The following is a 24,697-nucleotide window of genomic DNA, read 5'->3' on the forward strand; positions in this document are numbered from 1 at the left end:
GCGATCCAGGAATGAGCTCCTGGGAAGTGAACCTGAGCTCTTAGGCTAATCCTGCACAGACCAAGCTCCTGTATGCAAATTGCCCTCATTTGCAGGTGAAAATCATGCAAATGAGGGTAATATGTGATCCAGAAAGTTGGCAGCCGTCCGTGCAGGACGAGTGCAGTATGCAGAAATGTACTTGGTTAGTAAACGAGTACAGTTCTGCAATCTACAAAACGGAACTATGACAGCTCCAAATAAAGGCTGCATATTATTGAGGAAGCATGCCAATGTCCAAGTAGAAGGCCATTGGCATTGCAAAATGTAAAAAAATAAAAAACTTTTAATTTTTTTGTCGCCTATCTCGCCTGGTTAAGCATAGGGTAGCGACACGCAAACAGGATTGGGAGGAAATTAATAAAATAAACCTAAAATAGGCATTCTAACTAAAATCAGTATTCTGCCATGCAAGCCAATGGCAGTCATAAGACAATCTGGCTAGTGAGTAATGGTTCCTAAGGGGGAGGCTCAGTGTGGGACATGTAACTATGCATTAGCAGACAATCCTATGCAAATGAGGGAAGGGTTAGTGAATCCCAGATTTTGCCAGGGTGTGAGGCAGGTCCCAAGAGTGTAAGAGTATAAATAGCTGGGTGCAAAACTAGGATATAGGTGACATCATGGGGTGTGTGTGTCAGGCATACTGTAAGTGGATTGAAGACCTGTGACTTGGGATTGCTCCTAGCGTAGCACAGCTAAGCTAGGGGTGTGTCTAAACCTGTCTAGCACTCTTTACAAAGTGTAAGCGGGTGTGCGTGCAGCGTGCTGGGTTGTACAGGAAGAAAAAGGAAGTTAAAAAAGGAAAAAGCAGCTCTGTGCACATTTGAGCACTCCATTTGCGCTGCGCGCACACGGGCCTAAACAGGGAGGCAATGGGAAGGGAAAACAGCAGTAGGAAGTTAATCAAGGAGAACTAGCTGAGCTGCCAGGTGAAATGTATCAGAATCAGCTAATCACACAAGAAGCAGACCAGCCCAGCCCAGAGCACTACTATAAACCAAGCAAGCACCTACCCCCTGGTTTTTCCACACTCTACAACACCGGTGGATACAAGCGGGGAAATTTTAAAACCAAACCTACAAAATGAGAAGGGCTGCAGCAGGCAACACAGAACAACATGCGCAAGAGGCTGAGGGTGGTGAGGATGTCAATGCTGCCAAACAACCCACAGTGAGGAGACAAAGAAGAGTGTACAGACCCAGGGTAACCTACCAGGGGCCACATGAGCTGGAGATAGTGGAGCGCTATAGGGTGGACAGAGACCTCCTACAGCAAATCGTTGAGCTGTGCAGGCCACACCTGACACACCACACTGGCCGAGGGGAACCCATCTCAGTGGATACCAAGGTATGTGTAGGCCTAGATATACTAGCCACAGGTACCTCCCAAACTACAACTGGGGATAACATGGGCATCAAACAGGCATCAGCATCCAGAGTATTCCACCAGTTCCTGGATGCCATGTCAGCACATGCCAATGAGCATGTATATTTCCTCAACACACATGAGGTGTTGACCTGCAATATGCGTCTTTTCCACCAAATAGCTAACTACCCTGGGGTAGTGGGTGCTATAGACTGCATGCACTTATGCATCAAAGCACCACCTGGAGAGCAGGGTAGAGCCTACATCAACCGCAGGGGCATCCCCTCCATCAACTGCCAGGTCATATGTGATGCCCAGGGCATTATACTGAATGTGTGTGCTGGCTGCCCTGGAAGCTATGACGATTCACACATATGGCAACTGACACAGATGTACCACAGATTTGCTGATGTGGACATCCCCTACAGTCACCTAGTGGGGAATGCTGAGTACCCACTGGAGCCGTGGCTGATGACACCCATCAGAAATGCACACACACCTGAACAATGCCATAATGATGCACACGCACAGGCCAGACATATAACAGTGTGTGTTTGGGATGCTCAGGTCACTGTTCCAGTGTCTGGACACATCTGCTGGAGCCCTGCAGTATTCACTAGCTATATGTACCCAAATAGTAATGGTATGTGTTATGCTACACATTATGATCCTGCGTAAACAGCTGCAGCAGGAACAGCATGGGGCAGGGCCACACAGCCACCCACCAATGCCAAGGCCTGTACAGGTACAGAGTGACTCAGAGGAGGAACAACCTGAGCCTGCTTCAGTAGGCAGAAGGGGGTGTGCCCAGTATGCCCTGGCCTTGGCAAAGAGGCAATGCATAGCATATGCACTGACACAGTAGGGCCCCAGGGAATGGCACCTCTCTCTGACTCACATAGGCAGTAAAAGGGATGCCAAACATGACACTACTTGTGCCCAACCATGTATAGGAAGTGTACTATGTGCATCGGACATAGGCAGCCCTCCAGCACCATCCTCAAGTCCGGCACACCCTCAAGGTAAGTCATCAACCTACCAATTGTCAAATGGAGTAGAATGTGTTTTTACCTGCAGCTATGGTATGGATGTGAACATGGAAGGGGAACTGGGTGGCCGGATGTCAAGGCAAGTAGAGAGTAGACACCCATAGTGGCAGCATGAAATCTGTAACACATACTGAAGTCACCATAGTAGCCAGTACTACACAGGGTGATAAAACCCACTGCAGGAAATGGCCTGAGTGACAGGGGTGTCCATAAGAGCCACACATACCAGTCAGGTAGGATCACATACCCAGCAACAGTCTCAGCCACCAGGACAGGTGAAGACAAACACAAACAAATGCTGTACTATGGCCTCCGAATGTGCCCTGTGGTTAACCCCTCCCCCAGGCCTACACAGACAGACCACAGCAGGCCAGCCAGTCGGATGTAAGTTGTGAAGGCTAGGAAGTCAGACACTAATATGTAGGTAAACAAAGCTAGGATCTGTACTACACTAGTAAGCCCCAGCCAGTAGGATAGGTAAGACTACAGAATGAAATGGAGAACCTGATATACCAGTACAGTCCTAGCAAATGTGTACAAGTGTCAGGTGTGCCCCCCATCCAACGTACACATTGAGTAACAGTCAGGTGTGCCCCCCCCACTCCTGTGTACAACAGTAGAAACAGGCAGGTGCCCCCCCCCGTCATGCAGAAATGTAGCAACAGTCAATGGCAAATGACCAATGGATACCCTGCAGACACAGCATGCCACCTGTTGGTGTACAACAAAAGGTCAGCACTGCAGTACAAACAACATGGATGTGGTCCACACATGCAACACAGATGGCCATACTGGGCATGCTCAAACACACAAAGGAATGAAGGCAATGTCAGTCAACAACATACTGAAAGGTCATACTGGGCATGCTCACACACTTAAACACATGAAGGCCATGTCTGCAAGCACCAGTGGACCAGACATATCTGGAAGTTGCAGCTTTCAGTGTGAATGCGTGTCAGCATGCACCACTCCTGTCTTGAACACACAGTGGATAGGAATACAGACAAATATGTAAGGACAACACACTATAATACGCCACAGGCTCACAGGCATAGATGCGTGGAAGAGGGTGACTGTGACAATGAGCCATGCGGGTCTGTCCCAACTGGCACACAGCCTAAGGGCGCCCAACACATGAGGTACGGATGTAACCCACTGCGGATATTAGCCACCAGTACCTGTCAGCATGACAGACTATGTGGTGTATGTGCCAACTGTGCAACAAGACTGTACAAGGAAGCAGCCATCTAGTAGCTGTATACACGCACCTGTGACATATGACCCCGTGTGTGCACTCATGTGGCATGTCAACTCCTACATGAATGGGGTATGGCCCATGCATACACTGCCCTCCCCATAGCAGTAGTATGACAAGCCTGCTGAGGTCATCCAATGTGAATTACACCTTTGGGAAAGCTATAGCTCAGTAAAATGCATGACGTATCCCATAACTGCATATTGCTGTAGTGACAGAGTAGTTAGGTAGTAGTAGTAACTCCAGACCTGTCAATTGTGTGATTGTGTGTATGAATGCCTGTCTGCCTCTGACTGTGTAACGTGAAATGCTTGTTAGGCTACTCACACTCCGTGCAATACATATATTCAACTTTGGCAAGACTGCTGATGTCACTCACCTAGAAGTACACCTCTGGGAACATGATAGCCCAGTAATCGCTGTGGCGCATCCTGTAACTGTGTACTTCTGTAGTGTGATAAACTAGTTAGGTAGGTGTTCAAACCCCAGCCCTGGCAACTGGTTGTGTGTGAGTCTGTGTGTGTCTGACTGGGTAGAGAGCAATGCTTTTAAGGCTACTCACACTCCATACAATACAAATACACTGCTTTGCCAAGGCTGCTGATGTCACTCATCTAGAAGTACACCTCTGGGAAATTTGTAGCCTAGTAATCACTGTGGCATGTCCTGTAACTGCATACTGCTGTAGTGTGATAAACTAGTTAGGTAGGTATTCGAACCCCAGCCCTGGCAACTGTGTGTGTTTGTGTGAGTCTGTGTGTGTCTGACTGGGTAGAGAGCAATGCTTTTTAGACTACTCACACTCCATACAATACAAATACACTACTTTGCCAAGGCTGCTGATGTCACTCATCTAGAAGTACACCTCTGGGAAATTGATAGCCTAGTAATCGCTGTGGTGCATCCTGTAATTGTGTACTGCTATAGTGTGATAAACTAGTTAGGTAGGTGTTCGAACCCCAGCCCTGGCAACCGTGTGTGTTTGTGTGTGTCTGACTGGGTAGAGAGCAATGCTTTTTAGACTACTCACACTCCATACAATACAAATACACTACTTTGCCAAGGCTGCTGATGTCACTAATCTAGAAGTACACCTCTGGGAAATTGATAGCTCAGTAATCGCCGTAGCATATTCTGTAACTGCATACTGCTGTAGTGTGATTTAGAATGGTGGTAGTGTTCCATCTCCATCCATGCCAGTTCCGGATGTGATGTGTGTGTCTCAGTGTCTGTGTATGGAGCAATGCATTACAGACTACTCACTTGCAGTACATTACAAATGCCCTACTTTGGTAGTCCTGCTGATATCATTAATTGTGAAATACACCTTTGGAGAAGATGAACTTAAGTAATGTCTGTTGCGTGTAATATAATTGCGTAGTGCTGTAGTGTAGTAAATCAGCTAGGTAGGAGTTCTACTCCCAGACATGACAGGTGTGTGTGTGTGTGTGTGTGTGTGTGTGTGTGTGTGTGTGTGTGTGTGTGTGTGTGTGTGTGTTTGTAACTCGCATCTTGTGTAGAGGTGGTTGTGAGTCTGTGACACCTGTGGGCAATGTGGAAGGGTTTTGCTAATTTCATTTATGGTGGCCCTACTATATATCACAATGTCAACCATATAGTGGTAACAGATGTAAATGGCTGAGAGGCTGGGGTGCAAAGCCATACCCATACAAGTGACATCAAGGCCTGCCAATCACAGTTAGCAACCTCACTGTGCCTTCACATGTGACTCACAATGGACATACCATGCCTAACAACATAGCCTGTATGGACAGATGACACTGACATCAGGAAATGCTGTTAGCATGCTATCAATGTGGGTGCAGGGTAAATCTGCTGACCTGTACCACTCCCTGCCACACATGGGCAAGACTGGTGCATCTGATGATAAGCTGTGTTCACGGCATGGGCCAGACACCCCAGGTACAGTTCCATATGTCACTGTACGTGCATGTGGGAGGTGTGCACATCCTAGACACCATCCAAGTCATGGACTAGGGAACACATACATGGCAAGTGATGCACAGCATTGGTCACACACAATAGTCACCAAGGTGCCTGGAAGACAGATGCAATACCCACCTGTGTGGGCAAATGCAGAAGCTACAGGCCTGTGCCACAATGCAGACCATAGTCATGTGGGCTGATGCCAAGGTATACCCATCGCCTACCCTTGTATAGCCTGCTGGCACTGGTGGTCACCACACACCTGTGCAGACATGTACCCATGCATGTCCAAATTGAACCCTGTGTGTTCATGCGTGTGTTGTATGGTGTGTATGTCCACCCACATGCACTACTCCCCCAAGGGCACAGTGAAGCATTCTGCCTTATGTCTGACACCCCCTCATACTCACTGCCCATACGACCTCTGTATAACCCATGTGGTACATGTGTTTCCTCCACATTGATGTGTTGTGGCAAACCCACTAGTGACAGGTTGCACTTCTGGCCCTGCCAAGTGTGTTAATGTGTGTGTGTCCCTGTGTGAGTGTGCCTGTGCTGACGCTGGCACCTGTTCATGCAGACAGGCACGTGTACGTCACCTACTGTATATCTAACATATCCCTGTTGCAGATGTCACTCACCATCACATATATGTTCTGAGTGCTCCCCACCACATAACCCATGTGGCACATCCAATAACAGCATCGGACTGTGATAGCACTACATAGCTGTCGGGTGTTTGATACCCTGTGCTGGTAGGTGTGCGACACAAACATGCATCAGTTTTACCCTCCCACCCCTCCCTGACATGTATTTGCCACTGTCTGCCTCCCCCACTAACTCTCTGGTTGATGTGGAGGCCCACACCGGCATTGCTTAGGCAGCAGCATGTGTATTTAATGTGATGCTCATGATCAGCTGATGGCCTCTGCACGAATTGCAGGCCTTCCCTAGCTGATTGCATGTGGAACAGGTGTGGTAACATTCCCATAGCCAATTACATGGAAATGCAGTCCACTACCTGGGAACATCCTGGTGGTGTTGGCCCTTGTCTATCACTGTGAGCAGGAGCTATAACTGTCGTTTGGCAAACAGCATGTCAGATGGGTTGGGGATTTACCTCTAACAACATACACTGTGGGAAAAGGCCAACAAACAGGAGGGGGATGTGCCTGACCTGACTACGAACTGTAAGTGCTGCTATACTGCATAAGGAGTAATGTTGGATTAACAGTGTTTGTCTGGATATGCCTGTCATACATGTTGCAATACCTGCCATGTCAGTTTCATGTATATTAGGAATCCCCATCTGCAGGCTCATCTACAGACTGGGCAGTGTTGTGCCTTTGGTGTCATGTGTTAGCCACGATGCAGCTATCCGTGGAATGCAGAAGGTACTGTGAGGATTGCAGTCTGTTGATGGTGAAGGCCATGACAGTTACTGACTACATATCCCTCATTGGACATATGTTGCAACAAACCCCGTTACAATGGTAGATTAATGAGGGTATCACAGGAACATGTCTATACTGGCCCAGTGTATGTGCTGTCAGCCACACCTCTGTCAACCTTTGTACATATATTGTGCAAGAAGTGGTGCATATGTGCTGTACTCTATAAATAGTGTCAACATATTTGATACCACGCCAGTGATATATCAGAGTTCTACACGTCATGTATAGTAGGGGTTACACTTAATGCCATACCCTGGAAATCCTGTGGATGTTTGTACAGTACTGAGGTCTGTGTAGTGATGGTGAATGTTGGCAGTGTGTGTATTGTTAATATGTATTATGGCCTGTGTACAGACTGTGGTAGATGTCATTGTTCTAGCTCCCCTTCTATCTGTTGTTACATGCTGCCCCACTGTATGTATTACCTTACATGTGTGTAGGGCCATACACACACATGTCCCATACCACAGACAGCCATCAGACCGGACTGTGTAGCAGCCCAGTATACGTAGGGTCATTCTGTGATCGGAACATATGAAGATGGTGTAGGACAGATAGTCCATATACTGTATTATTATGCTAGTGTACCATATGTGGCTGTGGCTGTATTCACACTGGTTGTGGTTATGCACTGTCACACAGGTGTATCTTACCCTGTGCTGTGACATGGCTGTCGAGCCTGGTATATATGCAGGTACTGTACCATGATAACCTTAGGATGTCTGTCAGTAGCCAATGGCACACAAGTTATGAGCAGATGTCACCTTCCCCACACACCGTGTCTGTGACAACAATCCCAATGACAGTAGCAAATGTCTATTAATATACCAGCTATACATACCAGGCATCCCCCTACACTACGACATTGGGGCTATAGGGGCTGGGATAGGGCTACAGTCCATGTCCAGGACATATGGTGGGATGATATGGACATGTACGTATCCAGATAGCCATATATATATATATATATATATATATATATATATATATATATATATATATGTACACGTGTAGTACTTCCAATTACCGTCATGGCAACCACCCACTATGAATTCCTACATCATGTGGGCATATTCCCTGTACATTCCCTGTGTGATGGACATCCTTCCTGTGTGTGGGCATCAATGTTACAGACAACAGGTAGCAATACCTTTTACAGGAGAACCTGCACACTCAGGGCAGCCACATATATGTAGGAGGACCAGGACATACAGACAGACTTTGAGTAGAGTGGTGTAATGCTTTGCATAGTACTGGTGTTACAGGGTGTGTGTGTGTGTGTGTGTGTGTGTGTGTGTGTGTGTGTGTGTGTGTGTGTGTGTGTGTGTGTGTGTGTGTCTGTGTATAAATACTAGTTTACCTTGGACTACAGTCTGTCTGCATAGCTCACTACTGTGGGCCTATCCTCTTGCTGGACAGTGGTGTGCCTATCATGTGTTGTCTGTCCACCACACAGGTCCTGTGTCAGATATTACACTAGCAGTGTGTGTGTTGCATGCTAGCATTACATGGCTATATCCATTTGTGTACCTGATGTCGTATTCCTGCATAAGGGTATGTTGCAACACACCCTGTAACACCAACATGTTCCAGGGTGTGTTACTGCAATATTGCGGGTATGGCCCTGCGTTCCTGCCTTTGTCCTCTACATATATGGCAGCCTTTGTCCTGCTGTGATACGGGTATGGGTTGTTAGGTAATGGCCGATCACTAACCACTGCTAGCATTCCTACTATCATCCCAGTCATAGCGTGGACACCCACAACATTTGTTGGCCAGGGACCATACATGTGACATATACAATGACATTACCACAAGTAATGAATGTCTCCCTAGGCCTTGAATACAGGGTGTAATTGGAGGCTGCTGAACTACATCTGATATTGTTGACTGTTATGTATTGTGCAGGCAAATCAGTTGTCAACTGTTGTACGAATTGAAGGGCTTAGTCTGGACACCATAGTATGATATATATCTGCACTGTCTGCATTGACTGTTTTGTGTGGGCCTTCCATCCATCACTGGTTATATACAGCAACAGCCATGTGCTGTCAGTAATGGCATGCATTATTGTATGGTACACAAATAAAGGTTGTCTGTGTTTACATACCTAGGTGTCGTGTCATGTCCTTTGAATTGTGAGTGGGTATATGTCTAATGTAAGTATCCCCTTTATGGGGCTGGTTGCCACACCACCCATGTCACAGGTACCGGTTACAGGTCTTGTGGCTGGGGATATACATTGCACCCAGCACGTCCACACTACTGCTACATATGTATGGCTACTAATACCCTTTGTCTGTGTATATGTGTATGTACCCATACATCCCATATATCTTATATATATATATATATATATATAGCTATAATATATATATATATATATATATATATATATATATATATATATATATATATATATATATATGTATATATATCTGCACATGATTATCAATGTATGGATGTGTGGGCACATCTGTACCGTTGTAATCTGTAGCCCTTCAACATAGTACATTCCCTGTGGTACAATGGCGTATCTGCATGATATGTTACAGATATTGGCCTGACATGTACAGGTGACATGGATAACTGTTGGAGCATTGTAGCTGTGTTGTGGTGGGTCCTGCAGTCAAGTACTGCATGTGCTGGATATTGGATTGCACAGCATGTCCGTTAGGGCTGGGGGTTACATTGCAGTAATTACCAGGTGTCCCTCATGTGTGCCCCCACCCCCATTAACTGTGCTCATGGTCTGTTATGTAGTATGGAGTGGGCCAGGAGTCCATTCCCATGTGGAAATCATATATATATATATATATATATATATATATATATATTTTTTTTTTTTTTTTTTTTTAATGTATATCTGCATAAGTACATATGTTACACCCCCATATATAGAGGGATAGAACTGGACATTGATATAGCTCTAGCTATGTATATGTAACCATATATATGTGTAAGTATGGATATATATATATATATATATATATATATATATATATATATATATATATATATATATATATACAGTGAACATATTAATCTATCTCTGTACAATTGCTGTTATATGGTTATTTGTGAGTCATACATACACATATATATACCTATAGCTGTCTATCTCTCTACATTAACAGATGTATAGCTGTCCATATGTCCATGCATGTTCAGCCTATATGTGTGGCCTGTACCTCATTTTTTTAGCAATTGACATGGATGACATTTGGACTGAGGTCAGTCATTCGTGCCGACACGTACGTGTTTCAGACATATTATCTCCAGCAATATATGTATGTATTCTACCACATATAACTGTGTAATTTGCAACATTTGAAGTGTATTAGAGCAGGATATGACAGATATCCCTATATGTACCCACATTATGGCTCACTATGTCCATGATTCCTGCATTAAGAGGTTGTGTGGTGTGTTATTACTACATTCCCTGTGCTGTTGACTGATTGTGCTGGATGATATGTATGTGGAATGAGTGGTTATATACATCTGTTATGGTTTAATGGTAAGTCACGTAGTGTATGATGTGCAGCATCCCGGGTGTGGACCTTCCACAGGTTGTATATTGTGTTTCAGGGCAGAACATCAGCTGTCGGATACAGAGTGAGTTTGGGACATTTCAGCGGTCGAATGTGGGTGTGCGCGTGTATGCGCAGAGCTAAGCAATGCTAAGCTTGGGTTGCATTATCTATGTAGGCAATGCTTTCCCCCGCGTGAATACACGTACACACACTTACAACTGCTTATCCATGCGTACTACTGCTGTTATGCGCTTACACATGCTTACTAGTGCCTTAGTCAGTATGACACTTCACATGTGCATTTAAGGCAGTACTCCTGTGCAAATATAAATGTTACTTAGTAGGTTATACAGCACAACGAAGTTAACATACGGATATCACATGGAAAATAGGATGTGCTGCAGTGGGACTCGACCCGGGAATGCGTGCGCATTAGGTGGATGCTCTGGCCACTACACTACTGCTGTTTTGCTTTGTTTGCATATGTCTACCATACCCATGTTCCCTTCCCCCAGCCCCTGAGCTCCACGTACACAGCATCCATCCATTCTCCGGTTGCTAGCCCTGCCATACTACACCTCCACACATTTCCCTCTCTGCACATCTCAGTACACCTCCAGTATAATGTCCCCACCCAAGCATCTGCAGGCTCTTCATCTCTTTCATCCACATATGTACCAGCCTTCCCCTGAACCTCCTCCAATACTGATGGTGGCATCGATGTGACCCACAACTGTTGGTTCATCCCACCAGCGATGGACCTGTTGTGTCAAGAGTAGACCTAGCTGGTCTACAGTGTTTCTCCCACTGGTAGCATCCTGCCAGGGTATTGTGTATCAGTGATTTGCTCACACACCTGGCCAGCCTCATCTCCCGGTTCCACGGTACCAATGCCCCAGGTGTGACATACTGTGCATGAAGCATGCTCACATGCCCCCATGGTGTGCACCGTATATCATTATTCCCTTCAGTATTACACAGGACTACTGTTCTCACAGTATGATTGGACAGGCACTGCTCTGTGCTGCACATAGACTGCTCATAATACTTTGGTTGAGCAATGGACACATGTTCTGGTATTAATCTACACACTTATATACATTTCCTATACTGTTGGATGCCTGTTCTGGATGATGTGTTTGTGATTACAGCAGCTGAATGTGTATCCACCATGGCTTAGTGGAGCTCATGTCTACTATAGTGTGCAGGATCGGGGGTTTGCAACCTGGCAGTGCAGATTATTTTGTTAATGGCCACAACAACAGCTGTTGGCTACAGAGTGACTAAGGCACTGTAGAACATTTGTAGGTGGGTATGCGCTTGTTTGTGCGAAGAACAGCATTACTGACCTTTGGCTGCAGTGTCTTGCCCTCAGTTAGCCTCTACATTGCTTCACCAGTGTGGTACTCACATACCGGTGGCCAAACAGGCTTACACAGGCTTGCTCCCACATACACACATGCAACATTGTGCATTTTGTTCACATCTGTCAACCGGGACACTCGGACTATATGCTTGTCCATTGTCAGCAGTGGCCCAGGGTGTAGAGCTCCACATTGACCCCAGCTATGTATCCCAATTAATACTGGGATGATCACATTCATAGAGGGTAACAGACGTAACATAGCTACATCCCCCATTAATCATGCTTAGTTTACGTTAAAATGTCGGTATTATCCATGCTTAGGTCAGGTATACATGTCAGGTATGACTGTTGACAAAGGTCAGTTTAAGGTGAAGTTGGATTCCTGTTTAACAGGTCGGGATAGGTTACATGCAGGTATTTGGAGTGGGTGTAGTTATTTCATACCTGTGTGGTACAGTAGAGGCGAATAGCTAAGGAGTAAATAGGTAGGTAGTGGGGGATGACATTGTAACTGTATAGTAGCCCATAGGTATAATTGGATGAGGAGCAATAGGGAAGGTATGTTGGATGTTGGGATTTGTATGTGAGGCAGGACAAGAGGTGTCAGTATTACTAGTTGATGTAGTGGCATAGAGTGTGAGGTGGGGGGGAGGATTTGGCAAGGTGGTGAGCCTTTGCCGCTCTAGGTGTGCTTGTGGTGTTCCTTTATGTGTTTGTTACATGTGTCCTGTGGGACAGCTGTGATACTACATGTGGGTTGGGGTTCCAGATACTGGCAATATAGTGGGGGAAGAGGGTATCACCTAAGTGTACCTGTAGTCATTAATAGGAATGGAACAGGAGCTGATAGGTACATGGTGTGCATGGGGCATAAAGGAGGGTGTCAGTAGGGGAATTATCCAGGGATGTGCAGGATGGCTGCAGGGAAGGTCCATAGCTGGCCATGTTGTCTACGACAACAGCTGTGCATATGCACTACATTTGGTGTTTGCATTGGACACTCACACCTCTAGGTGGGGGTGAGGACTTCAATAATACCTTGTGATGTCTAGTACATCGGCTTACATGCCTACAGTGGGGTGTTGCGACCATGTGTTCATAGGCGTTGTGTAGTGGGTAATGTAACAACACATATGGATATACCGTACTTTGCCATGTACACTGGACTGTGCTGTGGTGGAACCCATATCGGGAATGGCTGCCCATTAGGGGTAAGCATGCCAGTTGACTGTACAGAATCCTCGGCCTGTCCAGAGTTTGCTTCATAATATTGGTATGGTCCTTTTACAATCTGCACCTGTCTGGCAAATACCTGGGAACTGATGCCCTTAAATACAGAGAAGTAATTGGGTTTAAGACTCTACATCCTTCAGACGAGTCATACTAATGCATAACCTATTATTCTATCAGCTTTCTAAGGTTGTAAGTGGAATATGTGCTTTCTGTCCCTATTTGTTCCCCCAATGGTTTAGGTTCTGTCCAGTGGTTTAGCTCTTAGAGGTTGAGAGGTATTGGCGTAAGCTTTGCCCAATTCGCAATATTACTGACATCCCCGGGGTGGTCTGAATACAACTGTGCCAGCCAACACCTGCATGCCTAGGCCTATAATTGCATACCCATAGTTCCCCCAACTGGCCCTCCTCTACAGCACTCATCCTTACTGTGGGTGCAGGTGGGGTCTAACCACACCACTACACACTGCCCACTCTCCATGTGTCGGGACCCATGTCGTACGTTGTCTCAACCCATGGGTCATCAGGCTTGCACAACCTACTGGTCTGTGTACGTATACAGTCTGGTTGGATAAATCGTTACAGGGACTGACTCCGATTATCATTAATTTTTGGGGTGTCCCACAAGGGACATTGATGTATTTGTTTCAAGATTAGACTTAGCAGGTCTCTCCCACTGGTAGTATCCTGCCTGTGGTCTGGGAAGCAGTGGTGTGTTTACTTGTATCGTGTGTTTGTATGTTTCACCTGTCTAGGTGGCGGGGTTGATGCTACGTGTAACACGTTTGTTGATTGGACCCCCATCCCCATTGGCACGGCCTGTAAACATATGTAATCCTTAACTGGTGTATCATATCCATATACGTCTAGATATATATATTTATATATATTTATTTATATATATATATATATATGCTGTATACTACTATTTAACAGATTGTTTTCTAGACCTGAGGAGCTTTTCTCCCCCAGTGTCTGCTGTAAATGAGCCAGAAGCTTGGCCAGACTTACCTAGTTAATACATAATTCAATTAATATCCTAGCTATATATATATATATATATATATATATATATATCTATATATATATATATATATGTATATGTGTGTGTGTGTATGTTTACACACATATATGCATATATATTTCTACATTTCTATTTAAATATATATGCATATATTTGTATTTGTATGCATACATGTATATGTATATATATATATATATATATATATATATATATATATTGCTGTATATGATATATGGATGTAGGGGTGTCTGCATATGTATATATCTATATGTGGGTATTTAATTATATTCTGTCTCTGTATGTACACATTTGTACTACAGAGAGGGGGAGGTTTCACTCCATGTAGGTATAGGTATATATACACACAACTCTACAGTTGTACATCTACATCTGGTTACTCCATTCTTTGCCATGTACAATAGACTGTGCTGCTGTGGGACTCATAGCAAGAGTGGCTGTCTGTTGGGCGGTGGCCCTGCCCAATGCACACTATTGCTTACATCCCTGGGGCGGTCCACATAGACCCACTCCAGCCAACACCTGCTCAGTTAGGCCCATAAATTCATACCCATAGTTCCCATTCCACACATCCTCTTCAGCACTCTTCCTTACTCTGGGTGCAGGTCGGGTCTGGCCACACCTGTACACTGTACCCACTCCCTACTTCTCGGACCCATCACGTATGTTGTCCACCCCATGGATCATCAGGCTTCCCCTACCTTGTAAACTGGGAACATGCATGGCTTGCCATTCGACATCGGTGTAATGGCAGGAAACCCAAATATGTTTGACTTTTTGGGTGTCCCACAAGTGACATACATGTCTTTGTTTCAAGATTAGACTTGGCGGGTCTCTTCTACTGGTAGTATCCTGCCTATAGTCCAGGAAGCAGTGGTGTGTTTACTTTTATTGTGTGTCTGTATGTTTCACCAGTCTAGCTGGGGGGGGGGGGGTTGATGCTACGTGTTACATGTTTGTTGATTGCACCCCCTCACCCCCATTTGCATGGCCTGTGAACATATGTAATTCATAACTGCTGTATCATATACTAGCTATATACCTGTGTATATTTACACACAAACACACATATATCTATCTATATGTGTGTGTGTATATATATATATATATATATATATATATATATATATATATATATATATATATATATCTGTCTACATTACTATATACAGATATTGCTGCATATGTATGCATACATGTATATATTTATATATTGCTATAAATATATATATATATATATATATATATATATATATATATATATATATATATATATATATACATAAAATGACATATGGGTGTGTGAGTGTCTCAATATGTATATATCTATATGTGGGTATGTATATGTATTCTGTCTCTGTATGTATACATTTGTATTACGGAGAGGGAGAGGTATATCTCCATGTAGCTGTGGGTAGATATACACACACATTCCTCTATGTATATACATCTACATCTGGTTATTCTGTTCTTTGCCATGTAGATTCGACTTTGCTGCAGTGGGACACATAGCGGGTGTGGCTGCTTGTTGGGCGATGCCTCTGCCCAGTGAACACTTTTGCTTACATCCCTGGGGCTGTCTGTATAGGCCCACTTCAGCCAACACCTGCACACCTAGACCCATAACTATCTACCCATAGTTCCCCCACCTGCACCTCCTCTACAGCACCCATCCTTACTCTGGGTGCAGGTCAAGTCTGAACACACCACTACACGCTGCCCACTCTCCACTTCACGAGACCCATGTCATACGTTGTCTCGACCCATGGATCATCAGGCTTTCCCCCCCTTGTATTCCAGGTATGTACACACCCCGGCCAGTAAGGTCTTCGCACCGGCTTCCTCCCATAATATGTCAATTTTTGGGGCATCCCATAAGGGACCCTCCTGTCTGTGTTCCAAGATTAGATTTCACAGGTCCAATGTGTACCCCCCCCCCCAGTTGTATCCTACCTGTGGTCTTGGGAGCAGTGGACTGTTTACATTGTTTGTGGGTTTGTATGTATGTTTCCTCTGTCTGGCTGGGGCGGAAGGTCATGCTACGTGTTACATGATTCTTGCTTGGGCCCCTCACTTCCATTGGCATAGCCTGTGAACATATGTCATTCTTGTGTGCTGTTTCATATCATAGCTATATATCTGTGTATATCTACGCATATATAGATATATATATATATATATATATATATATATATATATATATATATATATATACACACACACACATATATATATATGTATATATATATATATATATATATGGATCTACTTCATTTGCCCTAACTTCCGACTGCCCGAAACCCATTTGCCCGACCCCATTTGACCGAGAATTCATTTGACCGACACTTCGTTTGACCGACAAGTATTATTGGCAAGAAAATGGGTATGCCCCCTTCCCCACTGTAGTGCGACCCTGGAGGTAGAATATATAGTTAGGGAGTGTGGGGCATAGCCCCTCACAATGAGGGGTATGGGGGGGTGAAGCCCCCCACTTACTTTTATTTTACTAAGCAATATTAAAGCAAAACTAAACAATATAATATGACTAACTATATATTCTAACATACATATATATATATATATATATATATATATATATATATATATATATATATATATACATATACACACACACACACACACACACACACATATTGCTGTATATATATCTAAATCCATGTGGGTGTATGGGATGTATGGCCTTAATCTTGCTTATCTATTGCTATGATGGCTTAGTGATTAACTACTGTGACTATAGTGTACAGGGTCCTGGTTCTGAGCCTTGCAGAAGCAGTTTATTTTGTTGCTGAGCAGAACATGGGCTGTTGGATCCAGAGTGATAAAGGCACTTTAAAGCGGTTGCAAGCAGGTTTTCACGGGTTTGCGCGACGGTAAGCACTGCTAACCTCCAGTTACAGTTTCTTACATTCAGTTAACGTCTACTTTGCTTACTGTGTGTGGGCAATGCTTACCCCCACGCAAACTCACTTGGAGAAGCTTACCGCTGCTTATTTGTGCTTAGACCTGCTTACTTGTGCCTTATTCATTATGACACTAACACTTCACATGTGCATTTCATGCAGTACTCTAGTTCATACTTAATTGTTATTATGTAGGCTATACAACAAAACAATGTAAAATTATGTTCATATACAGATTTCCCGTGGAAAATGATTTGTGCTGCAGTGGGACTCAAACCGGGAATGCCTGTTCGTTAGGCGGATGCTATAACCACTCCACTATTGCTGTGCTGCTTCATTTGCATATATTCCTTGTTATCCTCTTCAGCCTTTTCAGCTGCTTTAACTGTAACTAGGCAATGGCAAACCTGCACACCTACTGTTAGCTGTACTCGGGGTTTAAAAAAAAATTATACAAGGGTTTCTTCATTTTATTTCAATGTACTGTTGCTGTTGAACACATGGGGACTGTTGGTGGAGATATTCGGACACCTATGAGCAGTTTTGCTAATTTATTTACACTTTCTTCTGTTCTACTTTGCAGGGGCATGTTTATTCTGAGAGCTCAGCTTTCAGACACGCCCCCTGCACTTGTCCACACTCAGTGTAGGATTTGGAGCTCCAGCAGCGTGCCTTCATTATTATGAATGACGCATTGCCGTCCTCCTCTTAAACTGCCGCTTACATGCAGGACTAGTTTAGTCCTGCATGGCAGATTAGTGAATCCGGGGGACTATCTTTTCCCTTCCTGATGTAATGTAGGATCTTACCTTGCTTAATCTTATCTGTTAGGCCATTCACATTCCATTTAAGGACTTTTAATGACATTAATTTATTGCCATTGACTATCCCGTATTACTGTATGTACTATATTCCACAGTGAGCTTTAGTTTTGTGCATTTAGTTTGCAATTTACACTCTTTTTAATATGTATCAAAATATGCATTTCCAAACTATACAAAGCCAGCAATTATTTTACAACACAACATAAACTATGTACAAGTTACAATTTTCCCAGTAGACAGTTTACAAGTGGGTGCTCTGACTTGACGATACAAGGCATTCACCATTAATTCCACTCCACACAGTATTCATTATTTAATCCCCCAAACAATGACAAATTTGCTTTTCTAATACATTTTACTCTGTCAGTTTTTAGTTATTTTATATGTGTTGGGGGTGAGAATAAAAGAAACTTTCCTTGTTTTCTTGTGGATCCACAAAATACATACCTTAACTGCTCAATGCCATAACTGGAAGTCTCTGTGTTCAGCTTTTAATAACATTTTGAATCTGTTTGTCAAATTTGAATTGATCATCAAGATTAATGTTTTCTATAGATAAAATTGTGAAGCTGAACATGGAATGTGAGAGAGTTTTGGGGTGAAAAAACAACTTAATTTGATTAGGATTTAGAAGCAGTTTACAACTACATAGCCTACAATCAATGTAAGTAAATGATTTTTGTGTGAGAAACTGAAGTGTTGGTAATGCTGAGGCTGAACACATGAGAGTGGTATCATCTGCATGCATGAGATGTGGCAGAGAAGAGATTGCATATAAACAAAGTAAAGGTCCAAATATGGAGCCTTATAGGACACCAGTAGAAACTGGAAGATAAAGGTGGTGGTGTGTACATATTCATTAAGGATATCCACACCTCCAGGCTAGTTGCTCAGCATAATGCATCCAAGGTTATCCAAGTGCAACTAACTCTGGGCAAAACTGCAATCCAAATTTTAGCTTGATACAGATTCCCCACCATGCCCCAGGATTCCAACTCCTCTTTTCTTGATGTACTAGAAAATATTAGGGTTCAACCAAACACCCTAATAATGGGTGATTTCTACTACCCCACCATTAACTGGAAAAACTACTCATGTACCAACTCCTTTACACAATGCTTTCTAGAATTCATAGGTTCATAGGTTCATACTAGGCTATCTGCCCAAGGGCATTTACAAGCCTAGCCCATCGTTTTGTGGCTTACGCCACCCCTTTAGTATGGGGAACTATACCCATTATTTTGCTGTGCCTCTGTCGAGCAGTGACACTGAGGTAATCCCTGGGGTATATCTGCGATCTCCCATCCATTGGTCAAGATTTCTCTTGAACAAGTCCAGCGAGGTGCTCTGCCTCACATGTACCGGGATTTTGTTCCACAGCATAGGGAGTCTTTGGGTGATGAATCTATCCCTCCAGCACGTCCTATTAATAGCCGTGTCGAGGTTTAAGTCTCCGCCCTTGTGGCTCTGATGGATCTAGATTTTTGAGGTGAAGCATATTCATCAAATCTGGGTTTGACATGGCCTTGTATGTTAGGCAAAGGTCACCTCTGAGCAAGCGTGGCGACTGAATAGAGCTGGAGTTCTTTCAGTCGGGCAGCATAGGATAGATTTTGAGACCCTTTATCCTTTTGGTGAGGAACTTTGTGGCCTCTCCAGCTGCTGCAAGTGTCGGGTCAGATACATTCCGAATGGGGCATTGTACTCAATCATTGGTCTGATGAGTGATGAGTAAAGGGAGACTATAACCTCCCTTGATCTAGATGAGAATCCCTTCATGATAAGGTGGGCAATGTAGAAGGTCTTCCTAACTACTTTAGCTACATGGGTGTCGAATGACAGACTACTATCAACCTGGATCCCCAGGTCCCTGATAACTTCTTCTGTGCTCAGTGGATTGCCACCTATTTGGTAGCTAGGGGTAACCTTGTTTTTCCCGAAGGGTATGACTATGCATTTTTTTGGCATTTAACTTTAGGCCGTGGCTCTGGCACCAGTTATCCGTTTCTGTGAGACCCTTCTGAAGGATATCTGTGTCAGATGTGTTTTCTACTATGGCTCCCAGTTTGCAGTCATCTGCAAACTTTGTCAGCCATAACCCTCCTGTGTTTGCTTGTACTTGGAAAAGTAGATGCCAAACAAGAGTGGGCCCAGGACTGAGCCCTGTGGGACACCACTTGTGACAGGCTTTGAGTCTGACATGGCACCAGCAACTCTGACCCTGTGGGTTCTGTCACTCAGCCAGTTTGCAACCCATCTTGTGATGTATGGGTTAACATTTAAGCTGATGAGTTTTTCAATGATACCCGAGTGGGGTATTGTATCGAAGGCCTTAGCCAGATCGAGGTAGGCTGTATGGACTGCCTTTCCCTCATCAATGGCTTTGGTGACTGTTTCAAAAAAGTCAACCAAGTTTAAAAGGCATGATCTGCCTTTGACAAAGCCAAACTGGGTTGGATCCAAAGTCTGCAAATTCCCTATGTCTTTATTTATGAGGTCCATTATGATCCTTTCCATGGCTTTGCAGATAAGGCTTGTCAAGCCAATGGGCCGGTAATTTCCAGGGTCGGTGGAGGCACCGCCTTTGTGAAGTGGGACCACAGTTGCAGTGCGCCACTCCTGGAGTGCGTATCCAGAGGTAAGACTTTGATTAAACAGCTGTCCTAGCTGTGGGTTTAATTCCTCATTGAGTTCGTGGAGCACACAGCCGGGGACACCATCAGGTCCCATGGATGCTGTGTGTTTTGCTTTGGAGCGCGCTGTTCTCACTTGGGCACTCTCGCTGTTTGGGGGCCTGCAATCATTTGGTATAGATATCTCTCCTTTTGGGGAGGGGAGAAGTTTGCACTGAACCTGTCAGCCAGTATGTTGGCAATGTCTGTAGGATCAGTAATCTTCACATCATTTTGAACTAGTTCAGAGCATATCTGGGAGTTTCCTCCTAGGTTTCTAACATAGCTAAAGAAGGCCTTATGATTGTCTTTTGAGTCTTTAGCTATTTTTCTCTCGAAATTTGCTTTGGATGATTTTATGAGAGCTCTTAGTTTTTACTTATAGTGATCAAGGGTGTCTTACCTTTTAAGGATTTTGCTCTATCTTGTAGTAGCTTTCTCCTTTTGTTGTAGAGTTTGTTTATGGCTGGGGTCCACCAGACTGGACGCTTGCCTTTGGTACAAAGAGTCTTTGTTTTGCTTGGGATTGCCTTATCCATGCAGTCCTGCAGGTGCTGGTAGAAGGCATTTGTAAGTGATTCAGCGGCTTGAGTACTGTTTTCCGGCTCGGGGGCCTTAAAGGAGACCACACTAGTCTTTAGAAGTGTGAAGTTGGCTTTTGAGAAGTTCTTTACTGTGGTCTTTTTTATTTCAGGTGGGGTGGGATGAGGACCTCCAGCGAGATTAGTTTGTGATCTGATCTCACCAGTGAGGGGTATACTTCCGGTGTTGAACATTGTGCTCCCATGTTCGTGATGATGAGATCAAGTATGTTATCTCCTCTTGTGGGAATGGTGACTAGTTGTTCCATGGCATTTGAGTTTATGAATTCCAGGAACTTTTGGGCTAGGGTGTTTGGGCTTGAGTAGTGTTCCCAGTCTATATTTGGGTAATTGAAGTCACCTAGTATGATGGTGTTTGGTGATACATTTATCCCTCTAGTGTTTTCAGGAAGGCCATGTGAGGTTCCTGAGTTTGTGAGGGTGGCCTGTAACATGCTACAATTTGGAGAGCAGTCTTGCCTACGGTTAATTGCACCTGGATGGTCTCCGATGCATCATGCGTTGCCACCAGTCTTGAGGTGTGGGTGTCCTTGATGAATACGGATACCCCCCCTCCTTTCTTGGTATTTTCCTGATTTTGGGGCCGGACGCATGATATGAGGTAAAACCTGATAGCGCTGGGGTGCTCTCAGGAGCCTTGAACCAGGTTTCTGTCACAGCACAGACATCGATGTTCTCCATACTGAGAAGGGCCTCGAGTGCGTGCATTTTGAGATTTAGACTTCTGGCATTGAGCAGCATTACCCTTAGTTTTTTCCTTTTTGTGTTCTAGGGTGGTAGGTTTAGAATTTGAGCCTTGCCTAAAAAGGCACTATGGGGTGGCAAGAGCCTTTGCCAATATCCGAATCCCAGGGTGACAGGTGCAAGCCGTCCCTTGCGGCAGCGTGGCTTGTCCAGCATGTCATCCCAGGCAGACAGATACTGGATCCCCTTTGAATGACACCAGTGTTTAAGCCAATTGTTAAAGCTGATCATCTTATCTCTGTATTGTGGCATCATTCTTGGTGAAGGTAGGATACTGCTCAAGGTCAGGGTCATACCTGCCTGGGCTACATAATCAGAGAGCTCCTTAATGTCTCTTTTCATGTAGTCCAAGGAGGTGCGTCTCAGGTCGTTTACACCAGCGTGGACAATGACTGAGTCATATTTGTACCTGCTGTTGAGAGACCTGAGTGCTTGCATTATGTGGCGGATTCTAGCACCCGACAGACAGCTTACTGTGACCTTCTCCTTACTCAGTCTGGTGAGCGGGACGTCAGTGTGTCTGACTATGGAGTCACCAATGACTAGTGTGTCTGGCATTGTGTTTGGCCTTAAGGGCTGTGACTGTTTGACACTCTGACTGTGAGGTCTATGTGTTGCAGGTGTTGTGTTCTGAGGTGGTGGTTGTTTGGGTGTCTGCTTTGGTGGCCTCTGCTGTTTTGGTAGATTTTTGATCAGAGCCTCCGAGTATGTCTTTGTGTGTTTATGTGTATGATTTGAGGTTGTAATGGTACTATGTGAGACTGGGTCTATAGTGTGTGTGGTAACCTTCTCCTCCTGACTGGTCTTGCCAGTCCTATGTTGAGAGAGCTCAGCCTCCAGTTTGGCCGTATAGTTGCATCTCTCGCATGTATTTGTGTTTTGTGGGAGGAGGAGAGGGTTGTCTGTGTACATGAGGCAATTGTAACATTGCCTCAATATTCCCAGGTTCACCAGCTGAGCAGGAGAGGACACTAGCAACTGATCCCTCGACATGCTAGAAGGATAGACAAAAAACTTTAAAAAAGATTCCGGGGGATGTGGGTGACCGAGAAATGAGGGGTTGCCTTTTTGGGGTGCTATCTATAAGAGTGCCGTATCAAGGTAATAAGTACTGTAGGAGCAAGTGCTAGGTTTAACAGATAGAGAATAGTCTACTTAGAGTCAAGTAGAGATGATCTTTTTAGTTGTAGGATACGCTGATTAGATCAGTAGTATAGGTCGAGGAAGGTAGTTTCAAGGGAAAATTTGAAGAGTGGACTTTAGGTAGCCCGAATAGTTTAAACCTGCTTAACCGGAGCTGCCCTAGTGTGCAACAGTGGCAACTCCGTGCTAAATCGCGCTAAATCGCGCTAATGCGCGCTAAAGCGTGCTTTATAGCAGGGGGCTGGAAAAGACAGGAAATGACCCAAAACGGCCAATAAACTACAAGTTACTGCCTTAAACCACTCCTCTGAGGACAACAGGCAGCTCAGTACTCCCTACTCCCACTAGTGAGTAAAGAAACTACCCCTTGACCAAACAAGGAAAATGGAGAAAACAGGAACCAAGACAAAGCCCAGGGATCAGCAAAATCTGGTCTCTGGAACACTAGTTAGGAAAGTATGGAAAGCAAGGATATTTTTTTTTTGTTTTTTACAGAAAAGCAGAAAACACAATAAATGCTATGATTTTCGATTAAATGCTATCAAAAGCTAGTACACTTGAGTGTATTAGCCTGTAGTTTAACTTTTAGGCAAAACTTAAACTAGCAAGTGCAGTAAACAGTTTTAGCTTATAAACACAGAAAAAACAGTGCAAACTTTGATAAAATAAGCAGAAACAGTAGTCGAAAGGCACAAAAAGTCGAAAAAAAGCCAAGAAAAATACTTAAAATCTGGAAAGGTAGTCTTTTCTGGTCTCTGCTGCTAGAGGAACACTGCTGGCCACCACGAGGAGCTGTGCTGAGTTCTCAATAGCTGGAAAAGCCCGCCAAAGCGTGCTTTATAGCAGGGGGCTGGAAAAGACAGGAAATGACCCAAAATGGCCAATAAACTACAAGTTACTGCCTTAAACCACTCCTCTGAGGACAACAGGCAGCTCAGTACTCCCTACTCCCACTAGTGAGTAAAGAAACTACCCCTTGACCAAACAAGGAAAATGGAGAAAACAGGAACCAAGACAAAGCCCAGGGATGAGCAAAATCTGGTCTCTGGAACACTAGTTAGGAAAGTATGGAAAGCATAAACTCCAATGCCCTGGATCAACTTATCCACACCCCAACCAGGGGCAACAATATCCTAGATCTAATCATTACCAACATAAGTGACCAGTGTTCCACACCTGAAGTCAACTCCTCGTTGGTCCGATCCAACCATAAGCTAATCACCCTTGATATCCACGTCCCGCCCCCAACCCCCATTAAGGAAACCATGGTAAAAAATTTCTCCAAAGCCAACTTCATGCTTCTTAAGACAGAAGTGGTGAACTTCATGACACCCATGCAGATGGACAATACAGTTACGACTGCTGAATCCTACACAAATGCACTCTATAAGCACTTACATGAGTGCATGGATCGTGCTATACCAAACAGAACCAAGATGCTGTCCTCCAAAAAAAGGAAGCCAATCTGGTAGTCCCCTGCCATAAACAAATTGTACAACAGAA

The sequence above is a fragment of the Protopterus annectens genome, chromosome 6.part0, assembly GCF_019279795.1.
Source record: "Protopterus annectens isolate FY-2018-M chromosome 6.part0, PAN1.0, whole genome shotgun sequence".
Taxonomy (NCBI): domain Eukaryota; kingdom Metazoa; phylum Chordata; order Ceratodontiformes; family Protopteridae; genus Protopterus; species Protopterus annectens.